Source organism: Xenopus laevis, chromosome 6L (genome assembly GCF_017654675.1).
Source record: "Xenopus laevis strain J_2021 chromosome 6L, Xenopus_laevis_v10.1, whole genome shotgun sequence".
In the NCBI taxonomy this organism is placed as follows: domain Eukaryota; kingdom Metazoa; phylum Chordata; class Amphibia; order Anura; family Pipidae; genus Xenopus; species Xenopus laevis.
Window position 1 is genome coordinate 112,902,801 of NC_054381.1, and position 16,012 is coordinate 112,918,812.

Here is a 16,012-nt window from a genome sequence, read left to right on the forward strand (position 1 = left end):
TTTAAATTGGTTGCTCACCTTTAAATTAAGTTTGAGTATGATGTAGAGAGCGATATTCTGAGACAATTAGCAATTTGTTTTCATTTGTAATTTTTTTGTGGTTTTTGATTTATTTAGCTTTTTATTTAGCAGCTCTCCAGTTTGCAATTGCAGCATTTTGGTTGCTAAGGTCCAATTACCCTAGCAACTATGCATTGATTTGAATAAGAGACTGGAATATGAATAGGAGAGGGCTGACTAGAAAGATGAGTTGTAAAAAGTAATAATAATAATACATTTGTAGCCTTACAGAGTCAGAAGAAAAAGGCAAAACATTTAAAAACTATATAAAAGCAAAGATGAAGGCCAAATGAAAAGTTGCTTAGAAATAGCAATAATGTAACATACTAAAAGTTAACACAAAGGCGTAACACCCCTTTAAGAATCTGAGAAAAATAATGCTTAGGGGGTTAAAAACAACCCCTGGCAATAATATTCACAATTATAAGAGCAATTTATGGTCATTTGTGCCAGTCGTTGGTTTTGCTGACATAGGTTTAACTTTGCCCTATTATATTTCTTTTAGTCATAAATACTCTTAAAGCAACAGCTCAACAATGTCTCCAGCTCAGCATGGGCTGTCATATCAAAGATTAGAGAACTGGCTAATCTTTACTAGCAGCTCTATCCACCCGTCCCTAATTGCAGCATGGTGTTCTCTAGTGCCAGGTGACATGAGCTCAGAATACATAGTTCATATGCAGACACTGCACTGTGCTTGACTGTGTACATGATAGAGGAATAAAGTGAGTGCTTCAGACTGGGGCAGATGGAACAGAGAGATGTTCTGTGTTGTTGACATGAAATGCATACTATACATAGCAAGGTTTGCTTGTCTGGCTAGGTCACCAAATAACTGTAATTCTGCACAGTGCTTTTCTGACAACTAACTAAAGCCAATCCTTTCTCTAAGCCTGATGCCAACCAATCAGCAGCTTAACTGGGAGGGACCAAGTCGAGGAGCCCGGGAGGGGGAACAGCACCACTGAGGATTGTGCAGCTTTGCAGGTGTGAGCCAAAGAAGATCGGACCTGTGGGTGATCTCCCCTTTGTCACTTGCACAGATTAGAAGTGGACGGTGCCTGTTGGGACGTGTGGGTCGCTGGGTGACTGTGTAGGCTTGTTGTACTGTTCAGGTCAGTGTGTTCTTTACTCTTCCATAAAGAGAGGGATATATCGCTGCAGTGCAGCAGCTCCAGCCGGCAGCAGGGACGGGGATGTACATTGCATGCACTTGGGATGTCACTGCGGATGGAGGGCATGGAGCTGCTTGTAGCTTGTCCCTATTTGGCTGACAACAGTTTCTCAGTGATGTGGACATTAGGCAACTCTGTGCTGGTCGGACCTGACAGTGAGCACACGGCAAGTTTCCCATTAAATCCGTCTCCCTTGTCAGTGGAGAGTTTGGGGTTATTGCAGGTCCTGGAATTCATCCCAAGCCACAAACAACAACATATCTTAGCAGCACTCAGTCTGTTATATCAGCTGAAGCCGAGGGATGGCACTGTTTAGCTGTATCTTTAGCTACATTCGATAGGACAGTTCTCTGAAGACTATTATAGGGCAGCTGATAACACTATAGGTCTGTATAGGACAGGGGGGTTCCATCCTGCAACCCTAACACTTTATTAAAGAACATTTCCCTGCACCTGCTGACAGTCAGAGCTGGACATTGCAACACAACAAGGCTAAAGGTCTGGGGGGGGGGAAATGTATCTTATGACATTTGTGCATACATGTGTGCCTTTATGGAAAGCTTGTGCCTCTGCTGCTCTAACCTGTGTCCCAAAATGTAACTTTCAGCACAGAATGATAACCAAACACTGCCCTAGTTATTATTATTAACACTATTTGTATGTTAGTTGTATGTTTGATGCAGACACTCTTATATTGAGCTTGTGCCTTTGCTGCTCCAACCTGTGTCCCAAAATGCAACTTTCAACACAGAATGATAACCAAACACTGCCCTAGTTATTATTATTAAAACTATTTGTATGTTAGTTGTATGTTTGATGCATACTCGCTTATATTGAAAAGCACAATGCATATTACAGATTAAATCCAGGTACTGGTGCTTACAGAATAAGCGAAGGACCACATGTAAGTGTAATGGTTATATTAAATATTATATATATTATATTATATAGAAGTGGATTGAGTATTTCCTATAAAGGGCTGCTGCTTGTCCCTGCAGTGGGAGCCAGGCAAGTGCAGTGCTGAGATTAGAGCCTGTCTGCTCCGGCTGTCATTTGCCTACCCGTGTGCCGAGCATTTGCAAGCCGAGTGTAGAAACACAGCCGAGCACACTCACCTACAGTCACCTTTGCATAAAATTAACATCTGATGTAATGTAGAGAATTGCTGTGAAAAAGACAGGACTTGTGATGTTTTACTTATCACCTGTATTGTGACTCACCTTGGCTGTTTCTAAACATATTACAGTGTTTTCATCTTCGTCTTTTTTTCCAGATCCCCTTTATTGCATTGCTACAGTGTATGTTTTTGCCGTTTTACACATTTTACGGTGATTATTGCTGGCCCCCCCTTACACCATATTAGTTAATTACATGCACATTAGCAGTGTAACACTCTCTTACTTCTAACATCCTCATTTGCATGCCTGTTAAGGAGGTCCATTCATAGAGGAAGCAGGAGATAGATGTTATATCCTTAACGTGATGAATGTGCATTTTTCCTGGGATGGTGGTATTAGAATATTAGAATGGTATTTATTAAGAAGGCAGCCTGGTGGCGCAATGGTAGTATTGCTGCCTTGCATATCTGGGATCCAGTGTTCAGGAATATAAAATAAAAAAAATATATATAAAAATACAGGAAGGTTATTGGATCCTGATAAAACTGATTGTAGTGTGTATGTGAATGTGGTAGGGACCTTAGATTGCAAGCTTCACTGGTCCATGCACTGATGTAAAGGTTGTATTTTCTCTGCTGTAAAGTTCTGCAGAGTATGTTAGTGCTTTATGTTTATGGAAAAAATAAATATGCTGTTGGGGTTCAGCTTCTAGGGGTATAGCATGTCCTTTTGTGTATCTTTATGACCTCTCAGCAACATGGAGACTTTACTGAGAGAACATTTAAATACATGCACTGCTCTACACATTGTAAGAGCTGTGCTAAGAATCACTGTTCTTTCATATCAGTTCGTCCTAATAACACTCGTGCTCACTCTCATTTCCCAAGCCGCAGCCACACAACCCCCACATAATAAGGTGAATCTTATCAGAAATCACATAATCAGAGTTTTTTTTGAGAACACCCAGGGAGACTGTAGCATTCATAGGAAATCGTGAAGACATAAAGAACATATTAACCCCATTTAAAAAAAAGTCTCTGTCAGAACTGAACCCAGAACCCAAAGCCAGTCCTTGTAACCAACTATGTGACTTTGTTGCACTCAGCGACAGGGTGGCCTTTAGAAACCATGTATTTCTGTTTGTAGCACTCAAATGGCCTGATTTAGGTCCCTAACCCTGTGGGTTTATACTTGATGCACTTGTGGCAGTTCTGTGATGAAAAAGTCACCCATTGTAGCATCAGCTGGGACTCAATGCTGTTAAATTATAACATCAGTTTTGCAGTCAACAGAAAGTAGGGTTGGAAAATGTGAACTGATAATAGATTCAAGCAGTGACTTGAGGGGGGCCACATGGGTCATATGTGTATCTGTTGCTTTTGAATCTGAGTTGAATGCTTAGGGTCAGTTGCAAACTCTCTGAACAGTTATGTCCCAAATGCCCCTCCCTCCTTCAAGTCACGGACTAACTCAGAGTTAGAGAGCTGAAAAGCAGAAAGTTGGATTCTGGTTATTATGTTAGACAATAATTCCAGCCTATATACATTACATTTTAGGCTAACTAACTATATTAGAAACATTTTTAATTTTTTAATTTTAATTATCTACTCAGTTTTAATTTTTACACCGAACTGTTCCTTTAAAGGAGAAGGAAAGGTTAAAACTAAGTAAGCCTTATCAGAAAGGCCTATATAAATATACCAGTAAACCCTCAAAGTAGCGCTGCTCCGAGTCCCCTCTAAAAAGAAACACTGCATTTCTTTCCTGCTATTGTGTACACATGGGCTTCTGTATCAGACATCCTGCCTTCAGCTTAAACCTCCTTTCCCCAGGCGTGAGCATGCTCAGTTTGCTCCCCCCCCCTTCTCTGCTGTAATCTAAACCCAGAGCTATAAGCGAGCAGGGAGAGACTCAGGCAGGAAGTGATGTCACACCAAGTTTATACTGCAGTTGCTATCCTAAACAAACAGAGAGCTCTAGAGCGTTTTACTCCGGTTTGGTAAAAAATTCTGCAGAATAAATATAGTGTTCTAGCTTGCACTATTGTGGCTAATCGATAGCTTTCCTTCTCCTTTAAGTGTCATAGCCAAGGATTACATATCTATTAACTGAAACGACTTGCAATTCTATTTGGCTGCTGTCATACTAAACAACAGCCATCAATGTAGTTATGCACTAATGGTATTTGTAGTTCATGTTCTTGAGCAAGAATTTTTTAAAAATGATTATGAACTCATTCTGTCTCCAGTGGTTTAGGATCACTATGCTGAATCAGCTTCGTAAATACGGGGTAAGAGGACTGTAGTCATTGGTGACTCGGAGTGAGGTAACAAAAGCAATAACTTCACAAGGGCCCTCTATTTTCTTGTCACACTGAGCATCTGTAACACAGTAGTGCTCTCAGTGGGTGCTTCACTCCAAACTGTAGTGTGCTGCCATTTAGTATGATTCAGGCAGTAGATACAGCTACCGGATTAACCTTGTTCTCCCTAATCACTGTTTCTGTTGCTTCACCACAGTTGGAAGCAGAACAGATTTTAAAATAAGTGGTAAGCAACCCTTTTATTGCTGGAAATATTGTCAGAAGACTATAAAGAGAGAAAAATGAATTGATGGGTTTAAAAAACATTGTGCAGAATTACAGTTATTTGGTGACCTAGCCAGACAAGCAAATATTGCTATGGCTTCCCTGATACGTTTAAATAACCAGTGCAATTCACATGGGCAGTTCTGACCCGTAGTTTGAGAAATAGTAACCCAGTGTAAGATGTTTCACATACAAAACAAATAAATGATATGCATTATGTTAATAGTCAACAACACAGAACATCTCTCTGTTCCATCTGCCCAGTCTGAAGCACTCACTTTATTCCTCTATCATGTGCACCGTCAAGCACAGTGCAGTGTCTGCATATGAACTATGTACTCAGCTGCTGTATTCTGAGCTCATGTCACCTGGCACTAGAGAACACCATGCTGGAATTAGGGACAGGTGGATAGAGCTGCTAGTAAAGATTAACCAGCTCTCTAATCTCTGATATTACAGCCCATGCTAAGCTGGAGACATTGTTGAGCTGTTGCTTTTTCGAGTATTGATGACTAATAGAAAAATAATAGGGCAAATTTAAACCTATGTCAGCAAAACCACTGACTGGCACAAATGACCATAAATTGCTCTTATAATTATGAATATTATTGCCAGGGGGTGTTTTAAACTCCATCAGCATTATTTTCTCCTATTCTTAAAGGGATGGTTCACCTTTGTGTTAACTTTTAGTATAGAATTGCTATTTCTAAGCAAATTTTCAATTGGCCTTCATCTTTTCTTTTATATAGTTTTTAAATGATTTGCCTTCTTCTTCTGACTCTTTCCAGCTTTCACTGGCCCCATCTAAAAAACAAATGCTCTGTAAGGCTACTAATGTATTATTGTTACTTTTTATTACTCGTCTTTCTATTCAGACCCTCTCCTATTCATATTCCAGTCTCTTATTCAAATCAATGCATGGTTGCTATGGTAATTTTGACCCTAGCAAACAGAGTGCTACAATTGCAAACTAGAGAGCTGCTAAACAAAACGCCAAATAACACAAAAAAAATGAAAAATGAAAAGTAATTGCAAATTGTCTCAGAATATAACTCTCTACACAGACTAAGGGGCCGATTCACTAAGCTCGAGTGAAGGATTCGAATGAAAAATACTTCGAATTTCGAAGTATTTTTTGGGTACTTCGACCATCGAATGGGCTACTTCGACTACGACCTTCGACTTCGATTCGAACGATTCAAACGAAAAATCGTTCGACTATTCGACCATTCGATAGTCGAAGTACTTTCCCTTTAAAAAAAACTTCGACCCCCTACTTCGGCAGATAAAACCTACCGAAGTCAATGTTAGCCTATGGGGAAGGTCCCCATAGGCTTGCTAAACTTTTTTTGATCGAAGGATTTTCCTTCGATCGTTGGATTAAAATCCTTCGAATCGTTCGATTCGAAGGATTTAATCGTTCGATCGAAGGATTTAATCGTTCGATCGAACGAAAAATCCTTCGATCGAACGAACGTTTAGCGCTAAATCCTTCGACTTCGATATTCGAAGTCGAAGGATTTCAATTCGAGGGTCGAATTTCGAAGTATTTTTTACTTCGAAATTCGACCCTTAGTGAATCTGCCCCTAAAAGTTAGTTTAAAGGTGAGAAACCTCTTTAAAGCAGACTGCTGTTTAGCATCGGGAATGTTGTTGATTTGACTGGAAAATGATTTCCAGCTCTAAAAACTGTTTTGCAAAAACAGTTTTGGAAGGATGTAATATAGTCCATCATTCCATTTCTGCCAATTTCTAATTGAAGCTTTCTCCAGGGTGCGCCAATGCTGCACACAGATCCTATACCTATTTGTCATTCTCTTTCATTTATGCCATACATCAGCTTGGATTTATTTTGCATAAATGGCAGCGGTTTTTGAGCCAGTGACCAGGACAGAATCATTTTTTTTCTTGGGATGTGAAAAATGTTTAAAACGTTTATTTTTCATTGGTGTGTGTAGCCTTTTATTTTGTAGAACCTGCGAATTCAGTCTCAGTGAAACAGATTGCCTTGTCAGCCTAGCAAGAGAATGCCAAGATCACTTCAAATTTAAATGTCTGCTTTCTGCCTAACAGAATATACTAGGATATTTACATGCAAACAGATGTAAGGTTTTACCCTCTTTGTAATTCAAATGATTTTTGCAGACATTAGGGGCATTTTTATCAAAAGTATTTTAATAAAGAAAGTCTGCCCAAAGTAGAATCCAGGATTGGACCTTATTTATTATTAAAAAAAGCACATTTGATCGGGGACAGACATGAAAAAGTCGAGCAAAAATCCATTTTTCAAACGTTTTTCCCGATTTAACAAAATGTTTTCAGGCTCTTACCTGAAAAGAACCAATTTTTCTTTTTTTTCCCCCGAAAAGTCTGAAATAGTCGGACTTCTGGCAGATTCCAGCACAAACAACAGAAACTTCCAAATAGGATAGGGACCTCTCCCATTGACTTATATACAACCTCAGTAGGTCTGAGATGGCAGATTTTTTGGATGCAGACTTATTTCCATCCTCGGGTATTATAAAGATTTTTTTTACTAAAAATTTGGATTCTATAGAAAAAATTTAATTTTTCAAGCTTTTGCTGCAGTGGCATATATAGGGAACTACGGACCCTCAGTAAAAATTCACCAATATTTATATGAAAAGACAGCTTCCTGCCACAGGGCCACTACCATCACTGGGTCCCCAAAATTTATGATTCTGGTTGCCCCAAATTTTCACATCCTATATTACCACCAGATTTTTTATCCATGACTTTCTATTCACCCTTATCCCACTTTATAGTCACTTTATATTGCAGTTTTCTTAAACTTTGAATGGAAAAGAATTCATGGTTTGTGTCCATGGGTCCCTCTGGTCTCTGTGCCTTGATACCGTAATCTGGGAAGTTTGTTGCCAAAACACAGCCCACCCCATTACACCCTCACCAAGCCAAATAAACACATAGTTACACCCTTTGTTTCCCCTGAACCCACTTTATATTTAATTAAAGGAGAATAGCCTAGTATAGCGTAGGCACCAGCACTTTGCAGCAGGAATTGCCTGGGAATGCTAAGTGATATCGCATTTTCAATCCACGTTTTAAAAATACAATTCCAATTGGTGATTCAAACTTCCACAACCCTGATTAATCTCAATGAGGTGCTGGGAGTTGGTGTTCATATACAAATATAGAACTTCTTGTTCTTACTTCTCTTTTTTTTACCGAGTGTTAAATTGCCTAACAAACCACAGGATATAAGGATAGCAAAAAAAAATCCCCATTCAGCATAAGCAATGTCACGTTTACTATTAGTACAGATTTGATTGTGAAATAAGTCTGTGAATCTTGGCAAAATACAATAGTGCATTGAAATACATATTTTAATTGCATTTTTCCTTAAAATCTATTCTAACTGTGCGTTTCATTTCTTACATGTCGCCTGGTATCGGATTATGGCCTTCATGAACATATCTGTGGGCACCATCCTTGCTGTGGGGGTTAAACTGCTGTTGGTGAGTAACTGAGGTTTAACAATAATCTTTGTACAGCAATGTGTGTACTGATAAGGTCTGATCCTTGTTACAGATTAATCAAGAAAAAGCTCTTGCGTTAGCATAGTACCCGTGCACTTCTTCAAACAAACCTATGAAAATGCTGTAAATGTTTATATTGTTTATTTTAAATTTAAGTTTTTATTTTGGGGAGAATATTTCTCCTTACATACGTTTCTAACTATCTGCTCCTCTGCACAAGTTAATCAGAATTGATTACATTGCGGTCAAGGTGGGAACTACTCGATACTGACACGTTCCTATGATTTTTATAGAAACGTGGCAGTGTCGCTTTAAGTAATGCTTAGAAATGGCAGCTTCTGTATTGTTCATAATAAGCCGGTTAAACAGTTGCAATAACAGAAAATAAATACAAAAAAATATATGGGATGCACTGCAAAAAATAATGTATGCATTACAATTTTCTGTTAGTACTTCCCATTATTAGGCTGTGGTGATATCTCTGCTTATGTAGCTAAATTAAGCAACCAACATGTGACAATGAAGCCAGCGCTCATTAAAGGGTACTAATGTTCCATTCAATCATCTTTCTCTTCCCCATAGCTTGGTATGTATTCCAGCTTCAAGTATTTCTCCCCTTCTCGCCCCACAAAGATATAGATCACTGATGTGCTCAGTTAAATCCACCAAATGCTAAGATACCACCAGAAATATAATACTGGAATGGGGTGCTCTGTGAAGAGAATACGTTTTACTGTCAGACGGGTGCCAGTGGCAGGTCCGGACTGAGAATTAAAATAGGCCCTGGCATTTCAGGTACACAGAGGCCCAATCAGCCCACATAGAGGCTCAAACAGCCCCACCAGCCCACTAAATACTGACTTTCTATGGGACCTTATAGCAGCCCCTCTGGCATTTGCCAAAACCCACATATTGCAGGTCCAGGCCTGGCCAGTGGCCTACCAGAGACCCCTGACCACAGGCCCACTCCCAAAAATATTTTCATCCTCTTTTCATTTACCTTTATTTTACATGCAGTCATGTATTCTTCTCTCCATGGGGCATATTTATCAAAGATTAAAGTTAGAGATCACCACAGTCCACTATTGTGAAATTTTGCCATTATACATTTCTATAGCATTTTCAAAGGCATATTTATCAAATGGTTTAACTTTCACTTTCACCCATTGATAAATACGCTTTTAAAAATTCTGGAGAGTGGCAGCATTTCACACTAGTGTACTATGTTGATCTTTAACTTCACTCTTAGATAAATATGCCCCTATGGTTGTACCCTTTCTCCCATACAGAAAGGGGCAGTAGCAGTGGTATAGGCATTCCAGGCTGCATGGTTACGTGAACAGGAGGGCCGCCAATAGTCTTTTTCCTTTGTACATGGGTGGGACAGACTGATTAAAAGGTATTGCTGAGATATATAGTGGGACATTCACTAAGATTCGTAGTTGCGCTGGTGTCCGCTTCGCCACGCTTCGCCGCACTTTGCCAGGCGTATTTTTGCAAGCACTCCATAAATTCACTAAAAGCCGAAGTTGCGCTCAGGGGAAGCGTAAGGTTGTGAAGTTGCGCTAGCATTAATTCGCCAAGCAAAGCAAAGTTACGCTAGCGATGGTTAATTTGCATACGTCGCCAAATTGAAGTTACAATGGAGGTATATGTAGCAGAACTACACAAGCTTTGGAAACCTTCAAAACAGCAAATAAAATTTTTATTTTGCCCTACACATGTGCCACTGTATAGTTAAGTTGCCATGAGTAAGGAAATGTAGGGGGGAGCTCCAAAAATTTTTTCGATCGTTTCCAGCCTATCACCCATAATAAAGAAAAAACGCCAGCGTTTTTTGGGACTTAGAAATTTTTTTTACTTTTTTTGAAGCAATCCCTATCTACTCTATTGCACTTTGCCTGGTCTGAGGTGGCGAAGGAAGCCTAGTGTAAAAGGTAGCGTTCAGAACAATGCGCGCGTTAGTGAATTTGCGTAGTTACGTCCGTTGCGCAAATTCGCCAGGCGTAAGGGTGCGAAGTAACACTAGCGAAGTTACGCCAGCGTCCGTTAGTGAATCAGCGAAGTAACGAAAATGCCCAACGTTGGCGAATTCACGCTAGCGTTAGCCGCTTCGGCGCTTAGTGAATTTGCCCCATTGAGTAGCCAGGTACCAGATGTGAAACACTTGAAATTTTGCATGTTGCCCACCTCTAAAGTGATTAATCCTTATTGGAAGCAAAACCAGCCTATTGGGTTTATTTAATGTTTAAATGAATTTCTAGTAGACTTAAGGCATGAAGACCCAAATTACGGAAAGATCCGTTATCCGGAAAAGTACAGGTCCCGAACATTCTGGATAACAGGTCCCATACCTATATATATATATATATATATATATATAATAGTGTAGTAGAACCGGCACTCACCCTCAAATCATCGAGCCCCGGGTGCTGCTTCAAGGGTTTGCATATTAGATCATTTAAGAGCACTCACGGGTGTTTGTGAAGAATACTTTTTATTGGAGTGTTACAATCTACCCCACATCAACGCGTTTCGGTTCTTTCTGAACCGTCGTCAGGATGCACCCAGAAGTCATCACGTGATCCATAAATACAAGCATAAACCAATCAGTGAACAGAGTTAATTAGTGAGCAGAGTTGGTTATATATTCACAACAGTGTTCTGCATTAAAGTGTTAGCATAAATTACTGAATCCATTAACAAAAATTCCATATACATGTTAAAAATTCCAAATACATGTTAAAAGATTTTTTATATAAAAAGTGTGAAAAAAGTGAAAAAAGTTAGCCTTGTTAAAACCTTAAAAAGTATATGTATATAGTGACTCATATAGTTTCTTTGAGACATAAGGACTGTACAGATGACACATCCCAAAACAAAGTATGGATACCTTTGATAACTTTGTTTTGGGATGTGTCATCTGTACAGTCCTTATGTCTCAAAGAAACTATATGAGTCACTATATACATATACTTTTTAAGGTTTTAACAAGGCTAACTTTTTTCACTTTTTTCACACTTTTTATATAAAAAATCTTTTAACATGTATTTGGAATTTTTAACATGTATATGGAATTTTTGTTAATGGATTCAGTAATTTATGCTAACACTTTAATGCAGAACACTGTTGTGAATATATAACCAACTCTGCTCACTAATTAACTCTGTTCACTGATTGGTTTATGCTTGTATTTATGGATCACGTGATGACTTCTGGGTGCATCCTGACGACGGTTCAGAAAGAACCGAAACGCGTTGATGTGGGGTAGATTGTAACACTCCAATAAAAAGTATTCTTCACAAACACCCGTGAGTGCTCTTAAATGATCTAATATATATATATATATATATATATATATATATATATATATATATATATATATATATATATAAAATGTTTATTGACATGGTCCTTCATCGGGATAGTGTAAGTGCACTGCAGTCCTTAATGCATTTTGGCAACTGCTTCATTCAGGTTATGTTTTTCATCAAGTAAAATATGTTGCCATACTTAATGAGATGTCTGTTATGTGCATCAGATATACAGTATATTACATCTCTGTGATGCTTTTCCTGATTTTTGCTCTGTTTTTATATTCATGTTTTAAGCAGCAATGCTGTGGCCGCTTTTTTCATTCACTGCATATGTTATTTATCTTTTCATTTCATAGTCAGTTCTATTCTACGGTGACTGCTTTGGTATTATGTGTGGATATGTTTCTTTTGTTTGATTATACTGGGCTGTTTTTATTGCTGGCAAAAGCAGCAAAGTATGGCACATCTGCATGGTCACAACACTAAAAAAATCATTGCAAATATTACTGGGACAGGGCTTATGTACCTTTTACAGAGTAATCACTTGCATGTTGCATATATATATATATATATATATATATATATATTTATCCAAATAGTCCGGTTTGGTGCACATGGAAGAAACGTTCATCTCCTAAGTGCTGGTAATACTCCATTGTATACAGTATATATATATATACACTGCCGAAATTAAACCGCACTCACTGGTCTTGTTAAGTGATACAAAAGTAGTTTTATTATCAATGTTTCAGCCCCTCCACTCAGGCCATCGCAAACACATAAATATATGGTCAGTGTTGTGCTGACATTAAAAAAAGCAGTTACTGTACATCATGTTTGTTAACCAAACGTTTTAAATGGCAATATTTATTCTACATAACTGCCTTTCAGTAAACCGCAATAATCAGTGCGAAATGTTGCTTTTATTTGCAATAGTAAGACACTCAAAAAGCTGAAAATTATGAAAAGTGATCTTATTAAAGAGTACATCCGACAGACTGGGATACACATGTATTTCATATGGTAACCTTGAAGGGTTTATCGAGACCAGTAGTTCCATGTTTTTGGCTATTTATGTTACCGGAGTTAAATGGGAGCCCATCTCATGTGGATGGATGTGTAGTAGTTGCATCTCTTGGATGAAATGATTATTTGGCCTCATTTTTGCCCTGATGTGCTGCTATTTATACATCTCCCTGGGTTTACATCTTAACACGACAGAACCAGCCAGCAGATACATTTGGCTCTGGTCACTTGAAATCCAAATTTTTAAAAATGATTTCCCTTTTCTCTGTAATAATAAAACAGGACCTTGTACTTGATCCAAACTAAGATATAGATTATCCTTATGTGATTTTTTAGTAGACTCAAGGTATGAATATTACTGAACGATCGGTTATCCGGACAACCCCAGGTCCAATACCTGTATTGTAAAATCTTATTGATCTGTACCTTGATTTGAGAAACTGATATGACTGATACATCACTAACACAGTTAGCTCATCTGTCTTTTGCTTTGAATTGCTGGCTACATGTACCCCTTCTAAATTGCTTACTACCGTTAGTAGAATATTATACGCCTCTGATTTACAGGTATGGGATCCATTATCCAGAAAGCTCGGGAGCTAGGGTAAGGGATCTTTCCATAATTTAGATCTCTGTGCCTTAAATCCACTAAAAAATAAACCCAATAGGCTTGTTTTGCCTTTAATAAGTATTAATTATATCTTAATTGCGATCAAGTACAATGTACTGTTTTATTATTACAGAGAAAAAGGGAATACTTTTGAAAAATTTGAATTCTTTAATTATAATGGAGACTATGGGAGACAGCCTTCCCATAATTCGGAACTTTCTGGATAACGGGTTTCCGGATACCGGATCCCATACCTGTATTACCAATACAGGTGCCTCAAATAATGCCCTCCTTGCACAAAAGGATAAGTGTGGAATTCCCATTGGTGCCATTGAGTCTTTTATCTTGGCTTCCACTAACCTTTTAGCATTGTATGTATTTCTATGGATAATTCAATCACATCTCTGAACATGTGATCTAGCCAGTGGTTATACCAATTAGATGTATAAATTCCATACTGCATCGATTTGCCTTATTTAACATATCTCTTAATGGAAAAGTTAGGAAGGAATGTAACAAGTTAGAATGCTATTGAAAGCTTTCCAAAATCTTTGGCTTTGCACTATTTCTCTTTGAAATGTATTTTTAAACGGTTACTAGACGAGGCAGTTAAATAAATCTGGCACAAAAGTCATTTTATGAGTTTATTTGCAGTGACATCACTTCCTTGCAAGTCATAAGTGCTGATGATAATTTTAATTATCCAATCAGCACTATTGCAGGCCACAAGTCTGACACCGGATGACACCAATGTGCTGGAAGTTACACCTGCAAGCAGTCTGTAAATGAGTCCAAACAATTCTGTGCCATGTGCTGACCATTCCACTATATAATCAAGTTCATTTCGAGCAATACTTTGCAAATCCCTTTCATTTTTATACCCTGCATGGATTGCATATTGACTATTATAGCATAATTGTGCTTTCAGCTTAAATTTGTTGCTACATGGTTTTCCTGCCTCGGTGAAAGGTTAAAATCTTGTACTGTTCAAAGGTTGTAATAATCAGCAGAGGCTTAAACTGGCGGCAACGGAAATTTGTTTAGCAAGGATTTTTTTCCTAGGCTGTAAACAACTTTATTGCCCAGTGTTCATTTTATGTGCTTAAAGCTTTGCTGGCTAAAGGATTTTGCAGATCGGACAAGGGTTAAGTCTGTGGCTGCGATAGGAGATTATCGCTTTAGAGATAAGGAAGCATTTTTGAGAGGCCACCTTATTTGGATGTGCTATTTTAAAAGTTCCTTTTATCTCTCTTTTCCGCAGAGGCACTTATTGCTGTGGCTTATTTTTAGAAAGGGATTTTTATGTAGGAGTTTATATGGAGTCTATGGATGCTAATGGAATATATGGAACAGTAATTATCTTTACATAGGGATATAGCCCAGTCATATATATATATAGATAGACAGAGAGAGAGCAAAAGGATGACCAGCAACACCGAGATAGCTTGCAGAATGCTCAAAGTTGTATTGTGAAATTACATGCAAGCCGACGTGACGTTTCAGTCCACTCAAAACCTTGAGAAAAGGCATTGAGAAAGGTCCCTGTGTGGACTGAAACGTCATGTCGGCTTGCATGTAATTTCACAATACAACGTTGAGCATTCTGCAAGCTATCTCGGTGTTGCTGGTCATCCTTTTGCTATATATATGTATGTATGTATATATATATATATATATATATATATATATATATATATATATATATATATATATACATATATATATATATATATATATAAACCAAAGGGCATTTGGCAATACTGCCATACTTGGCATTGTGCCCAATTGACAAAAACCAACCATACTTAGCACTGTATCAAACTGCCATGAACCATTGGCGATTTTGCATGTAATATTTTGATTTCTTGCTTTATGAGGAACTTTTCCCTGGGACATTGTTGTTCACCTTTGAGTTAACTTTTACTATGATGTACAGAGTAATATTTTGCACTCTGGTTGCTAGGGTCCCAATGACCCTAGCAACCAGTCATTGATTTGAATAAGAGACTGAAATAGAAGAGGGCCTGAATCGGTGATGGGTAATAAAAAGTAGCAATGACAATGTACCCTTACAGAGCATTTGTTTTTAGATGGGGTTATTTGAAAGCCGGAAAGTCAGAGGAGGAAGAAGAAGACGAAAGCAAATAATGCAATAACTATAAAAAAATAAATAATGGAAGACCAACTGAAAAGTTGCTTAGAATTGGTCATTCTATAGTATACTAAATGCTAACTTACAGGTGAACCACCTCTTTAATGCCTTTGGGGCCATAATTGAGTGTCAGGGGCAACTCAGAGTGTGCCCAACTGATGGTATTGGAAAGTCTGTCCAACAACCAGTCTGAAGGCACAGGGGGTGGGCAGATCAAAGGACTGGGCTGGATGGCGCTGTGTGACTCTTGCCTATTTAGAGAAGTTTACATATTGTGTATATTGTGTTTTTACCAAGAAGAGTGTCTAGTTATTTGGGGAATGGGAGGAAGGGTGCCCACATCTCCTCCTGATTCAAATCGAATCATAGAACCTGCTATTTGCCACTAGGTGGAGTATTTAGTAAAAAAGTAGTAATTGAGAAAACTCTTCTAAATTCTTTGCAATGGT

General features: G+C 38.3%; 1 protein-coding gene across 1 annotated transcript in view; it reads left to right on the forward strand.

Annotated features, from left to right (window-relative positions):
- Nucleotides 1-1,112: 1,112 nt before the first annotated feature.
- Nucleotides 1,113-16,012, forward strand: part of epb41l3.L (erythrocyte membrane protein band 4.1-like 3 L homeolog) — a 189,040-nt gene continuing 174,140 nt past the window's right edge. The window contains exon 1 of the mRNA XM_041565330.1: nt 1,113-1,175. The gene's annotated coding sequence lies outside the window, so the exon portion shown is untranslated. The remainder of the gene's footprint in view (nt 1,176-16,012) is intronic.